Source organism: Protopterus annectens, chromosome 1.part1 (genome assembly GCF_019279795.1).
Source record: "Protopterus annectens isolate FY-2018-M chromosome 1.part1, PAN1.0, whole genome shotgun sequence".
NCBI classification, from domain to species: Eukaryota; Metazoa; Chordata; order Ceratodontiformes; family Protopteridae; genus Protopterus; species Protopterus annectens.
The window spans coordinates 1,312,725,543-1,312,747,065 of NC_056726.1; positions in this window are offsets into that span (position 1 = coordinate 1,312,725,543).

Genomic DNA, 21,523 nt, shown 5'->3' on the forward strand with positions numbered 1-21,523 from the left:
TGCTAGGGGAGACAGTAGGGCAATGGGACGGTAATTGGAGAGTTCAGCAGAGTTACCTCCCTTATGAAGGGGGATAATATGGGAGACCTTACATATTCTAGGGATGTGTCCTTCACTGATGGTTCTGTTGATAAGAATGGAAATGGGGTAGGTGATAGATTTGGCTGCCTTTTGTAGATATTCAGTGGGTAGTTGGTCTGCATGGCTTAGTGGTAAATCACTTTGTCTATGGTGTGCTGGGTCCAGGGTTCGAGCCTTCTAGGCTTGTATAGGCCCTAGGGCCAATAGTCTAGTACCTACCTATGAAGGAGTGCATGGTTTCAGTTTTTGGATAAGGGCAAGAATATATGTAGTTGGGACTGGTTGGAGGAGAAATGGAGGGGGTGGGTTAGTAGTAGAGTTGGATATAGATAAGTCCTGAATGGATAACTGACTAGCAAGGGCTTGAATGGCCTCAGTGAAAAAGGTATTAAAGGCATTATCAGTCTGCTTGGGATTCTCTTGGTCTGTGCCTCATGGGTTTGGTGTGATGGATTGGCCTGGGTGTAATAATTGATTAATACTTGCCCAGAACTTTTGTGGTTTATTATGGTGAGTCTGCTGGAATTGTCGGTAGTAGTTTCTTTTGTCAGACAATACAGCTTTTTTGGTTTCATTTCTTAGTTGCCTGAAGTTTTGTTGATCTACTGGGTTTTTAGTTAAGCAAGATTTATTCCAGTATTTATTTCTGAGTTGGATTTTTTGCCTGGTTTATTTTGAAAGCCATGAGGCAGATTTAGTTCTCATTCTAATAAAGTGGGTTGGGGCATGGTGGTCTAGTATGGCTAGGAAGTTAGAATTAAAGTAATTAACAACTTCCTTCAATGTGAGGTATTTTAAGGGACACCATTTACATGCTCTTAGTTCCCTTTGGAAGAGATCAGGGTTGAAGTTTTTCTAATTGTCTTACATATGGTTGGATTAGGTAGATTGGTTTTAATCCTGATGATGTAGGTTAGCGAGTGGTTACTTACATCATCAGGGAGGGTACCAGATTCATATGTCTGGGGATGATTATTTATGAGAATCCAGTCTAAGGTACTTTCTTTCTCATTAGGCTTGTTTATCCTGGTAGGGGAGGTAATGGTTTGTGAAAAACCAAAAAGGTTAATATGGCTTGTAGGGTGGGTACTGCTACAACACTTCCAATCCATGTTAAAATCACCTAGGATTATGGTTTCTTGGGGTAAATTTTGGGATAGCCAACAAAGGATATTCTCTATTGTAACAATGTTATTACCAGGCAGAAGACAGGCACAGATAATATAAATGGATTTTAATTTTTTAAGTTGAAGCTTCGTAATAAGAATTTTAGCATTGGAGTCTTGATGTGGTTTATAGTCATAGGCAGTAATCTGTAGCCCAGATTTAAAAAGGATAGCTACACCACCACCCCTTTTGTTTGTACGGTCAAGTCGCAAGATATTTTAACCAGGTGGGATGACTTTATTGTCTTTAGTTACAGGTTTTAACCAAGTTTCTGTTAAACAAAGAATGTCAAAGGAGTAGACTTCCAGGAGAGCATGAAGTTGTGCAACTTTGTTATTAATGCTACGTATGTTGAGGTGAGCTAATAAGAGTGAGTTAGGTGGTTTGGTAAGGGACTGGGTAGTATGGTGGTTGGAGTTATGGAGTTGAGTGGTAGTAGCAGTTATTGTGTCTGGGTATGGGTGAATGTCCCCATCTTTTAAAGAGAGAGGTAGTGTTTGAAATCTAGGATTTGGGAATTTACTATATAGTGTTAGAGATTTTCTGGGATTGGGAGAGTCATATTTAATGTGGGCTATCCTATGGTATTTTGCTAATAGATAGCTGGGTGTAGATGTTATGTTAACATGGTTAGTGAGAATAGGTAGAGAAGAAGAGGTAGATAGCATATTGGGGTGGAGAAAGTGTGGATATACTGGGTGTTCATAGGAGGTTAGCAAGTAAGCTAAAATTAGAGGTGGTAGAAGTGTAAGTATGAATAACCTCTGTAAGAGGGCTGGGGAGGGTAGATTACACATCTGGAAGAGTATGTTGTTAGGTTTTGGTTATAGGCTTGGAGGTATTCTAGGTGTGGAAGGAAATAGATGGAGGGTGTGGTTAGGGAAATTGGGGTAGGTAAGTGAAACGAGGGAAATTGAGTTAATTAACAATGGTGAAGGGTTTGAGATTAGTGGAAGAGGGAAGGGGGTGTGGTTAGATGGTATAAGAGTAGGACCCCTGGGATGGGTGGGAATTGGGGGTAGGGTAAGGGAGCGGAATGAGCCCATAGGGTGAACGGAGTGGGGCAAGAGCAAAATAGGTGAGTGCAGCTGAGAAAGTATCAGCCACTGCTGTTCAAACAACAGGCAAGAAAGTATTCAGTGTAAGTTACAAATCTACTGTTGGTCTGGGCTTTGGGATGATGGAAGTTTGTATTTAAACAGGCTTAGGCATAGAGGGAAGGAATAGTTATCTAATCAACCTGTATTTAGTATGGGAATAAAAACAAAAACCAAAATTAAAATCCTTAGGATAATAAAAGTTGTCCGCTTTATATAACACGTATGTGCTAATACAGTGTTTAGTGAATCTAAATGTCATTGCTACCGCCCATATTTAAGTTTAAAAAAATAGCCCAACATACATGTGAAATTAGAATAAGCAAGAATCCTGTTGCAAAGTACAGTATTGAATCCCCAGGTCATTCTTTTTTTTACTTTTCACATTTTGGACATGATCAGTCTAGGTGCACTTGAAGGAAACTGTAATGCCATTCTGGAAAAGAAGGAGTTGGAATGGCAAACTTGCCTTAATTCCTATAACCCACCTGGACTTAATTCTGCTTGTTAAATTAAATTCATTCTTCAGCTTAAGAAACTGGGCTATAAATTATTTTATTAATGGTTATGTCATATCATGTTTGTTCTAGTCTTCTTTTCTTAGACATTTTTATAGATTAGTACATAGATTAGTACAAGGCTAACTGTCCTTGCGAGACATTTTAAGCCTAGCCAATTATCCCTTGTGAGATTCAATCCCTGCTGCATTTATTTTCATGGTTTATGTTTGTTATATCTTCTGCAACAACAGACTCTACAGTTTAATTTGCATTTTTGTTTCTTTCACATTTTTATAGATTGCTTTCTTCCCTATATTTCGAGTGTATGACTGATTTCCTGGATGCTCAGTTTTAATAGTAATCTGAGGATGCCCTGTGGGGCTGCTTGTTTTTTAATGCACACATGACTGCAGTTTTTCATTTATTTGATCGTTTATCTGTGGTGTTTATTTACATCATATCTTTTCTAAGGTTACTGTGGTAGGTGTTATTTTGTTGATTCTTTTGCCTGAAGTCTCACACACACACACACACACACACACACACACACACACACACACACACACACACACACACACACACACACACACACACACACAAAGACACACATGTATTCTTCACTTTGGCTGTCAGATTTTTTGTATTTTGTATTTTGTTACTTTTTGGTTTATCAATCTGGTTCTTAACTCCTTTTACAAGGGTCATGTTCTCATCTTGGTGCTAAATGGCCTTTAGTGAAGGATGTTTTGTTACACCTTGTGTTTGTATGGAAACAGACAAGGAGTTAATTACTATCTCTTCATTCCAGTTTATTGGGTTTTGTTTTATTAGGTTTTCTTATTTTGGTTTGGATTGCACTATTGATTTTTAGCCAGCTTGCACTCTGATCCCATGGCTCATCTGATTTCCTTTTGGAGTGAACTTCTTGTTTTGTTTTTGTATGGTTACCATTGACTATATCCACCTGCATCATGACAGTAAAAAGCAATCACACCTCGAGGCTGGTCAAGCAGTATGACATACTTAAGCTTCTCTACTTCCAAATTACTGTATGCAAAGTCCAATACCATACCATTGTAAGCTATAGGTTGCCCTCTATAACCCAGGAAATATATGACCATAGTTAAATGTGTTGGAGGCACACTCCATTCAACACAACACCATATTTATGGACAACTTTAACCACTTCACTATAAACTGGGGATCATACATAACCCCAGGAATGCAGGCCCAGAGATTCCTGGACTTTGTAAATACAAACACACTAGCCAGCTAGTCCATATGCCCACTACAGGCATTTGGACCTGGTCCTCACAGTCATGGGAGAATGTTGCACCTCCCCCCCTGTAATGTCCTCCCGGGTCACGATGGATCATAAAGTTGTCTCCTTTGAAATAAAAATAAAACCTGGTCAACTTTTAGGATCTATTTCAAGGTGAACTTCTTATTATTTATTATGTGACACCTTGACAAAATTCCAAGCCCCTCGAAACCCTGAGAACACTGCTGAATATGTAGAATTCTTCACAGAAATCCTATATGATTATATAAATAGCTGCATAGAGACAGCTGTATCTACCCGAAATAAGCAAAAGACAGTAAAACAATAAACCACTGTGCTGCAATCCCAGCATCAGTAGGTTGTACAACAGAAGAAAGAAAACCATGACAAAAAGTGCAATGTCCAGCAAGATAAAAACTCCCCCATCAATCTAAACAGAAAACACAGATGGTTTGTGAAGTCTACCAAAACCAAATCTGAGCTAAAAATAGCTTCCCAGGCCAAAATCAACTACAAGGCTTTCTTCTGGTATGCCCACAACCTCAAAGGCAGTACAAAACAATGTGTCAAAATAATTGCTAATTTAGCATCTATACTAAATCATATGATATTGAAAATCTACTGGATGACAAATTTAGCCGATTTTTTTGGGGGGATATACTTCTTCAAACCCCAAACCATAACTCCAGACCTATGCCTGAGTAAATCTGCTGATGACTGTAAGTTGTGTGTTATTATCAGATAACTGCTTGATATGGTATCACTACAGCAAGAACTAATCTTTATAAACCAGTGGTGCGCTGAAAAAGGGCTAAAATTAAATGCAAAAAAGTGCAGTATTATTGCATTTGGTAGAAAGCACTCGTCCTCATTGTACAGTATAATCAGTATCCCATTTCAGATAAATACACTTGTTAGGGATCTTGGAGACTTGGTTGATGATTCCCTCTCCTTTGACCACTATGTAGTATCAGTAGTCAGTAAATCTTTCTATTTAGTACAACTGATACCTAAAGGTATTACATTTAGGTTAAATGTTATCATTCCAATGTTGTCTGCTCTATTTAGGCCAGTTATTGAGTGTGATGTTCCCTTTGGGATGTAACTATCCAGAAACATCACAGAGATAGAATGTCCCCAGTGGTCCCTAGTGAAAAGTTATTACTGCTTTAAAGCCCCTTGGCTACCAAAGCAGGTTTGAAGCCCTGTGTCTATACTTGGTCTGAAGATAGCAGTATAAACTTTGGATATATGCACCAGGATTTGTTATAGGATCACCAAAGGATTGGAGAATATTGAACCATCTCAGTGGGTCTATACTTCGTCTGAAGATAGCAGTATAAACTTTGGATATATGCACCAGGATTTTTATAGGGTCACTAAAGGTTTGGAGAATATTGAACCATCTCAAGCCATCATCAAGTGTAAAGATGTTGGCCTTGGAGAAATCTTTAAAGATGGTTGGGTTGGTCATTAATCTGTAGTACAGCTGTATGATGAATACAGCTGTGCAGAAATCTGATCTGTTTTGACCAGTAAATGTACAACAAGTGAGGAGAAGAAAAGGTGTGTTGTTAGTGAGGACAAGTATGTTGGTGTCCCTAGTGAGAGGACAGTAGTATTTTGTTTGAGGGAGTTATAGTGATATTTTTTGCTTGGGGGAGTTTGCAATAATACAGTTAAAGAAGACTGGCATATTTATTTGTAGAGGTGTAGGTGTGTCAGTTTATAAAAGGGTATTTAAAGTATATTCAAATATGGTAATTGTGTTAATGGAGAAGGACTCTAGTTTTCTAAGATATATTTTGTGATTTATGGCTGTTAAAGATGGGAGTCTAGGGTTGACCAACAGGTGGTATGAGGTTTTGTTTACTAGTATTAGGATGCATAGGACTTCAAGGTCATTGTCTTGGTCAGTCATGTTTCTGATAAAGACAGATATGCCACTACCAGCACTTGTGGAATTAGATAGGCAGTAGGCAATGAAACCAGATAAAGGGAGTGCTGGCACTGTTCTGGAAACAGGTTACTTTTTGACAATAACACAAATATCCATAATTTCTAGAGTTAAGACCTCAGGGGAGGAAATTTCCCAATTTAGGCCACTAGCACTGAGCAGCACTATACTGACATTTGGTAGATTATAATCTGCATTTACAAGGTTTATAGCCTGAGTAGGTTACTGCACAAAAAGGGCACTACAGAGGTAGAGAATGCCTGAGGCAGTATGAGAAAACCTTGATGAGATAGATGCAAACCATCCTTGTAAAAACAGACAAGACTGTCCTTTGTCTCCTTCCAGGCTGACACATGTTGAGCCCCCTCAGAATGACACAAATAGCTTAGCCAATTATTAAAGTCAATCATCTTTTGCTCATACTGTGGCTTATTTTCTCTGATAATAGGATACTATTCAAGACGAGTTTCCTTCCAGCCTTAGTGACATATTCAAAGATCTCCATCCTGCATCCCTCTTGGTTAACTCAAGCACCATCTTTTGAAGAGACTTTTAATACCCCTTCATGAATTGACACTCCTACACCTCTGCAAATGATGTCTTTTCACCCAAGTTATGAATATGATGCGATTCTAAAATAGTCATGTCGTATTCTTAACTTGGGTGGAAGGACTTAAGTGTGCTTGTGATACGGTTGGCTCTAGCACCTGAAAGACAGGTTATTCTTAACCTGCCTTTCTTCAGCCTTATGAGAGGTGCATAAACCTAATTTGGTAACCTCCAAACTCTGGATCCCACCCAGTTCGGGTTTGTGAAAGGCAGATCATGCCTCCTGAACCTGATCGACTTCTTTGAGGCAGTCACCAAAGCCGTAGATGAGGGTAAGGTGGTTCACACAGCCTATCTTGACCTCACCAAGGATTTTGACACCATCCCCCATTCTGGAATTATAGCTAAACTCACTAAACTAGGAATAAATCCCTTTGTCACAAGATGGGTTGTCAACTGCCTCACTGACAGAACCCCCACTGTAAAGGTTGCAGGCTCCAAATCTGACCTCAAACCAGTGATAAGTGTAGTACCACAGGGTTCCGTCCTGGGACCGCTCCTGTTTGGCATCTACTTCTCTGAAGTACAGGCTAACACAGAAGGCCTCTGGCTAATGAAGTTTGCAGATGACTGCAAACTAGGAGCCATAGTCAAGCCCCAAATGATGTGATCATCCTACAGAAGGGCCTCTCTGAGACAGATGCCTGGTGTCAGAGCCATGGCCTCAAGCTCAATGCCAAAAAGTGCAGTGTCATCCCCTTTGGTAAAAACTATGTACCAATGAACTACCACATAGGCAGCAATCTACTTAACACCGAATGCGTGATAAGAGACCTTGGGACCCAGGTGGACAGTAGTCACTCCTTTGATAGTCACATCGCCACAGTAGTCAGGAAGTCCTTCTACGTGGCACACCTCATCAAAAAAGGGTTCTCATCAAGAAAAAAAGAGGTCATTGTTCCCCTCTACCCGACACTCATTAGACCCACTATAAAGTACAACGCCCGTTTTGGAATGTACCTCACAAGACATCTGCAGCAGCTGGAAAAGCCACAGAAGTACCTCACAAAGAGGATTACTGGACTCAAACAAATGCCCTACACTGACTGCCTCAAAAAACTCCAGCTTTACTCCATAGCATATCGCCTACTCAGAGGTGATCTCTGCCTAACATATAAAGCTATGTCAAACCCAGAGCTGTTGGGCATGCTACACCTAAAGAAATCCCAATCCCTCCAAGCTACATGCTCTAGGGACCTAAACCTTGTCACCACAATAAACAGGACATGTTGGAGGGATAGATTCCTATCCCAGAGACTTCCCATACTCTGGAACAGGCTACCCATCTATGTCAAGCAAAGTTCTTCATTAGCACTCTTCAAGAAAAATCTTGATGAGTGGATGGGAAATAGGAAATACACCCCAGGGATCGCTTCTGTGTGTCTGCTCGACAGTGGCACAGGAAAATAACTTTCTTGGGTGGCGTAAGCCAAGGAACCTTGTTGGCTAGGCTTGCGTAGGATCTTGGGCTGATAGCCTAGTACCTAGCTATGAACCTATGAATTAGTGTGCCAGGCTATGGAGTCACCTATAACAAATGGTTTACCATTGTGAGAGGAATAGTCTTGTAGCCTGAAGGGCTTGGTCAAAGCACTCTGGTGACTATTGTCTATGGGGGAGGGGGGGTGGAAGAAGCTACATGTGGCATGGAATTGCTGTTGGTACACTATTGAGCTTTGGATGCAGTGCATATGCTTGCAGTACCACCCTTAGGAGGATTTTGTGGCTTTGGAAATGATTTTTGGAGCACATAAACATAGCAGTGTGTGGGTGTGGTGTTACTATGGATACAAACAACCAGTTTGCGTAACAAGTTTGCCTCCAGTTGTAATAAGTATATGTACTTCTCACATATAAACTCACTCTGTGGTAATAGGACATGGCTGAAGTTGAGCATGTTGCCCACATGCCATTTTCTACACTGCCTTAGAGTGACTAGTGCATGAAGACTGACAACAAATAGGGCAGAGACGGACATGGTTAATCTGTCAATGGCAGGTGACATACATGGCGGAAAGGAGGGGGAAGACAGGAGATATATAAAGGGGCAGGGAAACAAGGTGAATTGTGGATAAATAGTGCAATATAATATGAAATCGCACAAAACAGTGGCTGGATGATGTATATGAGGTCAATGAAACTATTTACAGGAAACCTGGTACAGTATAATACAGTATAAAATTATACTGTACATTACATTACATTACAGCCTAGTACAGCTCAATACAGTACAGTGTAAAGTAACACATTATTACAAGGATCAGCTAATCAGCAGGCATACATTCTGCAGCACAATAAACCAAGAGATGTTCAATAAAATAATAGTAAGAGTGCCTTAGCATCAGGAAAGAATATTATAATATGTTAATTAACTTTGTACCAATTTATTACTGTACAAGTGAACAACAAGAACAGATGTCACAATAATCCAGAGGCCATAGATAAAACTTGGCCAAGACTTCAGACAATTTGCAAAATGTCACAAGATTCTATGTGGTGATAAAATACAACAGACAAAGTATTACACAAGATGCTGTGTACACTGGCACCAGTGTCACAACACAGTAGTTGAGGCATTGAAGACAGGTTGAGATGAACAGTAATAGATACAGTGAAAAAAAATAAAAGCAATGTAACAGGTTGTGTGATGTTATCATGATGTGGTTACAATACAGCATGACAGTAAACAATTAGCCATAGCAAGGGTGCAATATAGCAAGGCAGTAAATAATCAGGCACAGCTGAGAAATACAGAGCAGGGGACAAGAATTAGCAATGCTACCTCCAACATTACTAGCAGATAAAAGGTGCCACACAATGCTGCCATGTGTATCAGGCACAGGTGAGAATTAGAGTGTAATAATCTAAGGGTAAGAGGTTGGGAAGAACAGAGTTGCCAAGATAAATACTTGTTACCATCATATCCTATCAATTACTGTGTTGTATATTCCACAAACCCACTGTGCCAACTGCAGCACTTTCCGGATGGTATGGGACTGTTTTTCAAACCAAATCTAGTAGTGGAGTTCAATGCAAGCATAGCATATCACTGATCAACACACTATAACAAATGTCATTCACAAATAGACCAAGTTTAAAGATCACGTACAGCAAAAAAGTCTTAGTTTGCAAAGAGCTACTTCTGCACTGCCTTGGTAAGTTTGCCAGTCACCAGCTGATCTGTGAAACCTGAAAAAAACAGTCTGTTGGCTTTAAAAATAATTCCTTCTTAAAATTTATTCTCTTTGAGCACAACTTACATGCTACTGTTGAACTACATTATCACATTTAGCAATGTGATGATGAAAGGTTGAAGTGCAGATCCTATAACTTCCGCCTCACTGATGAAAAAAAAAGCAAAGTCAAAAAAGGGCAGCTGTACAGTGCTAATTTTTAATGAATACAATTATATTCGTTAAATATTAGCACAGTCTGAGTGTCCGGCGTTTTTTTTCTTAATGCTGAACATATGTTTTGTGGTGCAGCCCCCTCTTAAAGTGAACAGGTCTCCCCAAAAATGAATAAATAAAAGAATGATATACACATTTCCCCTTTCAGTAGTGCATGTTTTTTTTGTTGGAGGAAATAGGTGTGTCATGAACTTTAAATATTACTTTCTGTAAAGTTCAGAGACATCATGTAGAAATGAAGGCATGTCGGCTTCTGACCCGATTAAACACCACTCAGGTACGCTGATCAGAGACATATAGCAAGAAACAGACTGCCTTGACTGTGGAGTCACTGTCATTGTGCACTCCTATTTTCCATATAAAATCATTATTTTACGTGTAAATAGGAGCGCAGTAGCCACTAGTTACCCGTGGCATTCTTTACAAATGTGGAATGGAATGCAGATGCTGCATTCCCTTTTGCCAGGTCACACATGACTTTTAAAGCAGACCTCAACAGTACAAAAGCCAGTTAAAGTTAACACTTATACAGGCAACACTAATTCATGTCATAAACAACAGCAACAATATCCCCTTCTATTAACAAGGAAGAATAAGATAGACAAGTTTCAGATGGAAATTAATACAGCACAACAAGACTCTTAAATCAGCACTAGAAAATTAAATTATAATTGTAATATATAAAATAAATAAGAAGTGTACATCTTAGATATTATACAACAGAAAATAAGTAAAAAGGTTACTACCCAGATATTATGACATTGATTTTTAAGTCAAATCCTGTAACAGCTCAATGAAAATTTGTTGCATCACAGGGCAGCACAATGGAGTGGCAAAATCTGCAAACACACCATGTTTAAAGCAGAACACAAGAGCACACAGACCAATTAAACACTACTGTGTAACTAAGAGTAATTTGTGGCAGATTCAACGGGTTTATATTACAACATCGAACGCAGACTTCATCGAAGTGCACATCAACGAACAGGCTTCATTGAACGCTGAAAACATTGAATTCTTCTTAATGGGAACTCCAAATGGGGTCATCACACTGTAAGGGTGTAGGCAGGGGGGCAAGTCCCCCACACCCCCTGCTATTTAAATATACCAACTCCGAGATCGCACTACAGTGTAGGAAACGGAAATCTTCCATTCCACTGTATTGCACTGAAGTGCGATCTCGGGAGTGGTATCCTAAGTGGTAGGGGGTGCAGGGGGTCTTGCCCACCCCTACATGGAGCAAGTTGTCGTTCATCTGCACTCCACAATTTTTTTTCCCAACTTCGATATTTCACTGTTCAATTATGTCAGTTCGATGATTTCAGCTTCAATGAAGTCTGTGTTCGATGTAGTGATATACACCCGATTCAACACTAGGAATAACCCCTTCTATCATGGGGGGGGGGGGGTGCTGAGGGAAATCTAGCTAAAACAATTTCAGAAGTAAAATTATTATAGCTCAAAAGAGAATTCTTCAATCAGTAGTAGAATGCTTTAAGGTATATAATAAGTAAAAAGCTTACTTCCCTGATGTTATGAGGCTGTTTTAACAGAGTTTAAGGAAAGTTTGTTTTATCCCAGCCAGCACAGTATAGTTTTGTTTAATTTTTTTTGTTGTTGCTTGTTTGCTTGTTTGTTTTATTTGTTTTAATGTGGTTTTCTTTTTTATTTGCATGTTTGCTCTGTATAAAACTGTACTTCTTAATGATGAAGTTTGATGTATCCCCATTGCTTTGCCATGCAGGCATTGTAGAAACAGTCTGGCAGTTTAGCTTAGAGAGTTAAACCTATGAGCTCCTAATGAGTTCCACTTATAGATGTGGGTTTGATTATCTCAGATGCTGCTTCCAAAGTCTGTGCATCTGAACAAGGCACTTAACCAGATGATACTCCTGAAAAGATGCACATTTGCCCAAAGGGCTTACCAGGTTAACAAAAAAAGCTGTATATAATGAATGAAGCATATGAACTGCTTGGAACATGAAGTCAGTCCTACAAACCTTACTTGATAAAATAACCTTTCAACTCTCCCTCATTGTCTGGGATGTTCTTGATGTTGGATAAAATATTGCTCTATCCTCCTTAAAGGAGAACTGCACCCACAGACTCAAAAAACATGTTTATTTCATCATGGTTTGGTGTTTCCTACATTTTAACACCACTCTGGGACTATTTACAGGTTTTTAAATATTTTTATACATAATTTCTGAGTCTGATCACATGGGAAATGGCATCTTGAAGTAATTCTGATTGTTTAGTTTGCCTCTAGGTATCCCACAATGCAGTGATCGTCTGTAAAAAATGACATCGCACAGGCTTCTTTCTTCCTAAAGCTCCTGTCATTGCATTGAATTTACATGCATACACTGCTGTCTTTCAATCAGTTAGTTTTAAGTAATATTTTATGCCACTCGGTTACTCCTTAAAACACAAACAGTACAAATGCAACAGAACAGACTTTCAAAGTACTTTTTACTGCTGCTTTTTTTTTAAATAGCTAAACTGCAGTCTTTTGTGAAGCCTGAATTGAACTACTTTGACTCATCTCCCACCCCCTTCACAGCTAACTTCTCTAGCTGTCAAAAAGTGCTAAGGGTAATTTGAGCTGTTACCTGCTGTGATTGACAGCTCACAGCAGGATACTTGACTCATGTACTGTTTCCTTGTTCTAGCCTTTACTTTCTGCATGGGTAGGGGAAGGACCAGGGAGCTGTGATATCACAGCTTGGGTGTTTTTTTAGGACAGTCATGGTGATGTCAATTCAGAGAGAGAATTTGCCAGAAAACTACCTGTATTCAGTGCCATTGATGACATCAATGAATTGGAGACTGCAGCACATTTTTCCAGGATGGGGTAAAAGTTTTTTGAAAGTGAAACCACCACAGTACAGTAAGGTATTGTTTTAGTGGAGAGAAACAGTTGATTTAAAATATTTTAAATACTGTATTGTTGTTTATTCACAGCAGGAACAGTAAATAGGGAGAAACATGACAGAGATTTTGAGCATTTAGTAATAGAATCCCATTGTTGTCCTTTAAAATTGGTAATTCTTTGAGGCAAGGTGGTGGATTACATTTCATAAATAATGACAATCATAGTTACATTTTGTACATTAGAAAATGCATATTAATTCATATTCTTTTATTCTGTCAAGTTTCTAAGTTAATAATGCCAGTACTTAAAAGGTATACCTGAAATGAGACCATTGTCCATGATTATTTTTGCCCTATCCTAATTCGGGAATTAAAATGCTGAGAGTTGTGCCAGTGAATAACTGCTGCTGTCAGCTAAGATATGTTTTATTTCCTCTTACTCACCTCTAAATATCTTAATGTTCTCTCTTTCATTCTTTCATGTTTTAATACCAGATTTATTCAATTCATGGTCACCGGGCAGCTGATGCCTATTTCAACAACTAATTAATTCAAGGCAGAGCTGCAGTCCTGGATGGAACACCAGTCCATTAGAGGATGCATATCAGTGTACAACACTTGCATGCACGCGTGTCTCACACACACACACACACACACACACACACACACACACACACACACACACACACACATTAACACACTGTGTTCTCACCATTACATCTACATGCAGATTAAAGGCTTCTCAATTCACTTAGCATGTTTTTGGGATTTCAGCAGTAAAACGGAGATCACAATGAAAGCCCTTGCAGAGAAAGGGGGGAACTCAACTTTATCTTTTTACCTGTCCCTTGCCATACTGAATTTCCATCATTATAAGTACTACTTCATTGTCTGAAAGCCTAGTCCATGTATCTTCAACTCCTGCTATTACAAAATCCTTTCTTACATCAGCTAAATTTCCATCCTCATATTTCATATTGTGGCCCCTTGTTTTTACATAATTTCTCTTCCAACAAATTAAAATGCTACCTACCTGGACTTCAGCAATTCCTTTAAGGTATATGAACTTTCCTGTCATATCTTCCCAGAAAGTGGGCTGTGAAGATTGTGCACAGTATTTGAGATGTGGTCTCATCAACCATTTGTGCAACATTAAATCTACTTTATTTTATGTAGACCAAAATCCCACTAGCCTTCTATACTGCCATGCTGTAATGATTGCACAATTTCACATCATGCAATATTGTTGTATCAAGGTATTTTTCCACTTCTGTCATGAAAATAATGTATTCCCTAAATGAACTGAAATAGGGGGTCCCAACAAGAGGCACAGTGTCTGGGAGGCAAGCAGAATTGGGTTAGAGGACCCAAAACATGAAATAAAAAATTAGAAGGCTCTATCAGTGCTAATAGAATCATGAGGGTTGCTGGGATAAGTGGAGTCTAGAGATCCCCAACAGGGTTAGTGGTGTCATTGGAACAGCTAACAGAATCACGGAAGTGTGATGATCCATAACAGCATTAAATGACTCCACCCCCAGTTGTAATTAATAGATTTAGGTGCACACATCAGTTTTAGTGAAGAAAATGTTTTCCTAACAGAATTAACTGTGCCTGAAGCCCCATAATGGTTAAAAGAGTCAGGACCCTCACAGCAGGCGTATTGAAGTACTGAAACTTTAAAACTTTACAGTCACCCCATTGAAACTGAATATGACCTGTGTACCAACCATTTGAATTTATTTTCACTACACTTACACATGCATTTTAATGATATAAAGGTTTAACTGAGGTTAACAGAGTCAGAGGAATCCTAACAGATTTATTACAGTTCTGAAGCTCCTTCCTTAAGTTAAGTCTGTGCTGTGTGCTGACAATTTGATTGTATTTATTTTAATACATCTATAAGTGGGGATAATTTTAAAAGACAGAAGAAGTGGTAGTGTTTGGGGGTCTTCAGTCCATTAGACTTATTGTTGCCCTCTCCTTTATTAAATGCAGTACAGGCTTTTGCTCCATTCAGAAATGTTTAATAAAAATAACAAAACAACATAACCTGCTCTGGTCAAGGACCTCCTAGAATCAAGGGTCCCTCAGGGACAAGAGTGTTTCTTAATACTTAGAACTGGCTATGCCTCAGATTTAACCTTTTGTGTTTTTCATGACAAAAACTTTGGCAGAATTTACATATTCATCTTCCTCAGACCACCCCTCTGCTAGTCTTTCCACACTGTTAAAAAACTGTTTGATTTTTTTTCCTTTTGTGAATGCATACTGATATGCAGCCTGTGCTTCACTGCACTCAGAATATTTTCAACCAGTCTTTTCTTCAGAACTCATTCTCAGATTCCCTCAATGTCTTCTTGCCAATTATGTAGCTGATAAAATCATTTAATTCATTCATGCCTACAACACCTTCTGGTATATTTCCACCTTCAATCCATAGCTCCTTATGGTGTATTGACATTATTAGAACTGGCTTTCTTAATCAATTAACTGACTACTTAATGGTAGGCAACATGTGAAAGGACATGTTATAAGGAAAAAAGTTATGCCAAGACTGTTTGTCTAGGTAGTACTGCAGTGGAGATATTAACCATAGCATTTTAGTGATTATGATTAATTTCATATTAACACTAACATTTTCATACTCGACTGTGCTGCATTTTATCATGGGACATAGTGTAAAATGACAGAAACATAGACTTTCACTGTCAACTTTGCAGCATCAGATATATTCCTAGTTGTTTGCTAGCTTTTAGGAAAACGTGCATTATTTTCATTAATATTAGCAAATCCTTGTATCTTACAATCATTACATGGTTATCTGCTTAAACTTTAGAACATGCTACAAAAGTACCACTGACACCTGCATTTTAATTAGTATAGTTTGAGAGATGTTGAGTTTTGTTTACATTTTAATTATACAGATAGAAATCATTTTTATATTTCTTTAAGAATCTCAAAAGCAACTGCCAAAAAGAAATGTCATCACATGAAAGTTTACTGCTGAAGATATGCATCTAGGTTGTATGGTTTCCATGATAAGAACGGTTGTTCATGATCGGCCAGAGAAAATATATATTTGGGAATTTTACATTATAAAATATTAGTGCATTGATGTAAAAACATTGAATAAATTGATATTTTACCAGTTTTACTACACAACTTTACTTCTTGTACTTGTTAAACAGAATTGACTTATAGGATAATTCTATTTGTTTGTCTTATGTTTTCTAACCTGACCAAGTCCAAATATTTTTGCAGTTTAATTTTGGTTTCTCAATCTCAGTGATTAGCAAAAGTTACAATTATTTGTTTAGCATTTCTGCCTAGTTTCTGTAACTCTGGAAAATTGTTGTGCTTCACTATGTCTCTCTTCTCACTTGCTAGTGCATTTATAAAATTATTTCTCCTCGTTTTAACTGTGTTTGTCTCCATTTCCTCAGATGAGAGTTTTTGTCTTTCTGATTTTTATCTCTGTGTTCTCCTGCTTAAGCCACTACCGTTCAAAGTAAAGTATGACTGCTACTAATGTTTTATGCCTGGCAAAAGTAAGGAGTTCCCACTGCTATTAAACACCTCTCTCTTAGATTTCAGCACAGCATTTACCCATTTAGTCAGTGAGAACATGCTTCTGACAGCATTACAGTTGTAACAGCAGATGCATCTGAAAGGACAAGATGAACCAACTCTGCAAAGGAGCAGACAGAGTACATCATGCAGTTATTTTATGATTACACTGTCATTCATTCAGAGGCACTTTAAAGCTGCAGGAGACATTTTGCCAATCACTATTAGAAACTGTATAAACACAGCCAAACAGTGTCATCTGTCCATGAGTGAGTAATTCTGATGGGTTTCTCTTTAAATAGAAGTTTAACTATACACAGAAATATCATTTTACAGATGATGAGTCAACAGATGACCCTCAAGAGTTTACGTGCAGGCAACACCATACTTTAAGTCATATTTTAAGGTAACTTTGTATATTAAAAAGTATAATATTGGAAAGCTCTAAAGAAAATATAATTTAACTATATCATCATTATCCAAACAAATTGCTCTATCATAACAGAGCTAATGATAAAACACATTTTAGATAACTGTTTGAAGTAATTTACATATGTTACTAGCTGGTGTTGTATAATCCATTCTAGCTACATTTTCCTTTAGATGTTATGCTTATGGTTATAGTATGCACCGCCTAGAACATTTATTTTACAGTATATCAATAGCATATGATATGGACTGCTGTTTGAACAGCAGGTGTTTATATCACAGTGTCTTGGCTTGAAGTATTGAGTTCTGTGCTAATACTAGTTGCAAATCCTGGACTGCTGTTTATGTGCAACATCTTTTCTGAAAGGTACTGTGACCCTAGAGTTTGTTACATTGTAGTAGGGGAGCAGGAGATGTAGACCTCAAAAATGCAGATATAAACAAGTTACCTTTGATGGGGTCTGTTAGAAAAGGTTTGTATTGAACAGAAGGTTTCAACCTGCTCTCCCTGAACCTGATACCATTTGCATTAATTTAATTTTTCTTGAATATGTTACTTTGCATTTTTATTGGATGGTTGTATAAGTTATTCATTTATTCTAAGCTTGTGAATATACATAAATAAATTTGATTTTTATATATCTTCACTTGTTACAGTATGTTTTTGTAAATGCAACAAATAATGCATGTGCAAAAACTTTCACTGACTGTTCTAATCATAATTTACTTTTTCTGACCATAGCATTTTTGACAAAATGGGCAGTAATTTCCCAAACACATTATAAAGTCAGCTGTTGGACAATCACAGCTTTTCAGAAAGATGAATATGAGCTTAATAAGACTGTACATTCACTGTATACACATATGAAGATATTAATAATCAGCAGTGGAATGAAGCATTTATTTTACAATGTACTTACTCTTTTGACTAGGGAAAGAACTACGTGACTTCAGTAAACTGATTGTATTTAACAGTACTTTCATTTTGTTCATTTAATTTTTGCATCAGATATGGAGATTTATGATCTTGCACTGGTTCCGAGGGAGATTTCAGATCACAAATCAGGTAGATACCTTGCTAACATATCCTCCTCCACCTGACCTGATTCTGAGTTGGGCTTTACAGAACCTAGATGCTGTGCTAAGAGACATTTATCCATTTAAGCATTGAAACTTGGTGGTAATTCTTCATTTCCTGTTTCAGCTTGTACAGTGTATCACCCATCTATAGTATTACAGATGTAATGTGTGCATTCTTATTCTAAATGTGTAAATACCTTAACTTGTCCCACTGCATAAGGTTGAAGAACACCTAAACAGCTTTGCACATTTAGCCAGTTTTTCTCCCCCCAGACTGGCTCCTTCTGTGGCTGATGTGTACCTGAGTGACCATGATAAATCCCACAGTTCCTATTCCTGTCACTGCTTTATTCCTGAATGACCACGTTAAAGCCTACTTGTCCTATTCCATACTACTTCCACACAGCTCATCCTTTTCTTTCTGTTGGCCTTGTCAGCACCTTTTTGACAGTATCACTTTTTCTTTTAGCCTAGGCTAAGAACACTAAACTATACAAATGGCCAGCCTGCTAAAACAGAAGGACTAATTACCAACCTGATCAGCATTTTGAAGTACAAGTTTCATTTGATGGCAAACGTACATGAACGTTACTCTTTTCAACTGAGCTCTGTTATGCAGGTCATGGTTTGAGGAATGTATTTACAATAGTTAATAAGGAAATAAAAATAACATCCTGTGCACCAGGATGTAGTTGGCATATGCAAAGAGGGCAGAGCTTGATGTCTGATTATTCATATAAATTAATACGACAGAGTGGTGACACTTCTTCCTTCTCCTTATATATATATATAGAAACAGACAATAAGAGATCTTCCTCTCTAAAGTGTATCTACCAAATACCGACAACAGGTGCATTAAAAACAGAAAGATGTTTGAAAGGCAGCTCATGTCTATTTCTATTCTTAAGGGCACTTTAAAAGCAGGAAAATATGCCATCATCAAATTATATTAAATTATCCAAATAATGAACCAATAAGCTGTACCTGTTTTGAAAATGTACCCTGCAACCTGGAGAAATAATTACTTTTATTAACGAAATGCATTTTATCATGCTACCAGCTAGCTTAAGGGTGAGCCAAAGCAGGTGGTCAGTGTCCTGACCTGTGAAGTAGATGAGACTTACATCCCAATAGGAGTGAGCTTTAGCTGTTCTCAAACACTGCTAGCTACAGCTCAGTCCCTTATCTGTAATGCCATAATTTTCCTTTATCTCTCTGGGAATAAATGTCATATTGTAGAATGCTCAACTACCATTTTTGCCTACAAACAAGACATTTTTAGGAAGAGGGGTAGAACGCTATGAACTGATATTTAAAAAGTATCTCCCAGCATGTTCTTTTCTTTAGAAATGTAATTGTACTGAAGGTCATTTGCCACCCTACTTACATTATATCATCAGGAGGGATTGAGAGTTGGCCTAATGGTTACAGCCTTAACTTCACAGATCCAAGGTACAGGGCTTGATTCTTATCTTTGTTTGTTTCCTAGGCTTGTAGTAGTCATAAGACTGATAGTCTATTATGAACCTAGAGGAGACTGCAATAGATTATTAAAATCCTATGCTCTAAACCTCATGTGAAAATAAAAAGTAAGTTATATACCACTGATCTCAAAGGATGATGAACACATACTACTGTTGTGATGATATATTACCCCAGCATAATTCTCTTGTTGCCTAGCCTTTGCAAGTTGGATTATGTCCTGGGTATCCACAACTGGTATGCTTTTCCAGCAATTTGCCATAACAAGAAAGTCTTAACAAATTCTAAATGGACATTTCCTGCCAATGTCCATGATTGTGGTCAAATGAAAGTGACTAAATCATTGTGGGACTACCCACTGAAAAAATGGCATTAGCAATAGAAAAAAAGTGCAGCAGATGAGTCAGAACTTACCATACCTCCTATGCACATCACTGCATTATCTGTAAGGATATACTGAAATAACAAGCATTTGTTTTACCTTTTTTCCACAATTACTTCCACTTGTTTTCGTATGCTTGCCATTTCTATTTTCAGAAGCTTAGCTCTGCCATATTTCTTATATTTGGCTATGTTTGTAGTTGGTACCTATGATGATAAGTACAGTAGAGCTGTTGAATCTGTATATATATATATATATATATATATATATATGGGTCTACTTGATAATATTGAAAGCAGACATCATCAAAGATGGATTCATCAAGACAACATCCACAAAAACCCACTTCATTGACAAACCAGATGAACGAAATCCTTTCCAGGATAAGTACTAAGTCACCAAAACACACACAAAACCAACACTGGAACACTCAAAACCTGCCCAGGTGGGGGGGGGGGGGCTGCACCCTCCCAAACTAAATATATCAACTCTGAGATTGCACTCCAGTTTGGGAAAGGGCAAAGTTCACCTTCACGGTCAACAGGATACTTTCCCTGAGAAGGATTTTGTTCATCCAGTCTGTTGATGAAGTGGATTTTCATGGATGTCGTCTCAATGAATCTGTCTTTGATCATGTTGGCTACAGTATATATATATATATATATATATATATATATATATATATATATATATATATATATATATATATATATATATATATATATATATATATATATATATATAGTATATATATATATATATATATATATATATATAAAGTGAATATATACTATAGCCATTGCCTTATTAAAATTACTGTGTAGTTTTGCCATTTCAAGAGTGCATGTATCCCAGAATGCTCTATAACTAGTGCCAAGGGTTAGTGTGCATTTGATGACAGAGCTGTTAACATAATTTTTAGTAATCTGCTATTTGTTTTTACAGAATAAAAGGTACCTTTTGACTAAAATGCTGCTCTTTCTCCTGACATTAATGACATTACTGTTCAACATTACTGGATAACCAAATGTGCATATCATCATGACATCACTTCTTGCTGTTACCTCAGCAAACAATTCTAACATGGATTGTCTACCATTTTTCTGATCTATCCTTCCCTATTTTAAGTTATTGAGCTACGTCTTAATTTCCCTTAGTATTAATATCATGAGATAAGTAATTTCAGTAGTCAAGTACATTTGCTATGTTAGATGACTGTCCTACCATGGGTTTTCTTAATTTGTTTCATACTCCATGGAAACAATTTTCTGCAATTCACTCATCTGAAGTAAGCTGTTGTTTCTCAACAATGAAAACTTTGTTTTTTTCTCATGTCTAACATTTCCACTTGAATGTTGAACAAACTAAGACTGAAGCTCACATTTATCATCATCACCGTTGTCATCATCATCTTTAATTGACATGCTCAGATATACATTAAGGAAAAAGTCCATAGGAACTTAATACATGTATGAAGCTAATCCCACTCCACAAAAGGAGAAAGAATGTCGACTCCGGTAACTGCAGGCTAGGTCAAAATCCAAAGTACCAGAGATGTCAGTCAGAGACTGGAATCGCCACCAGCTGAAGTGCTACAACT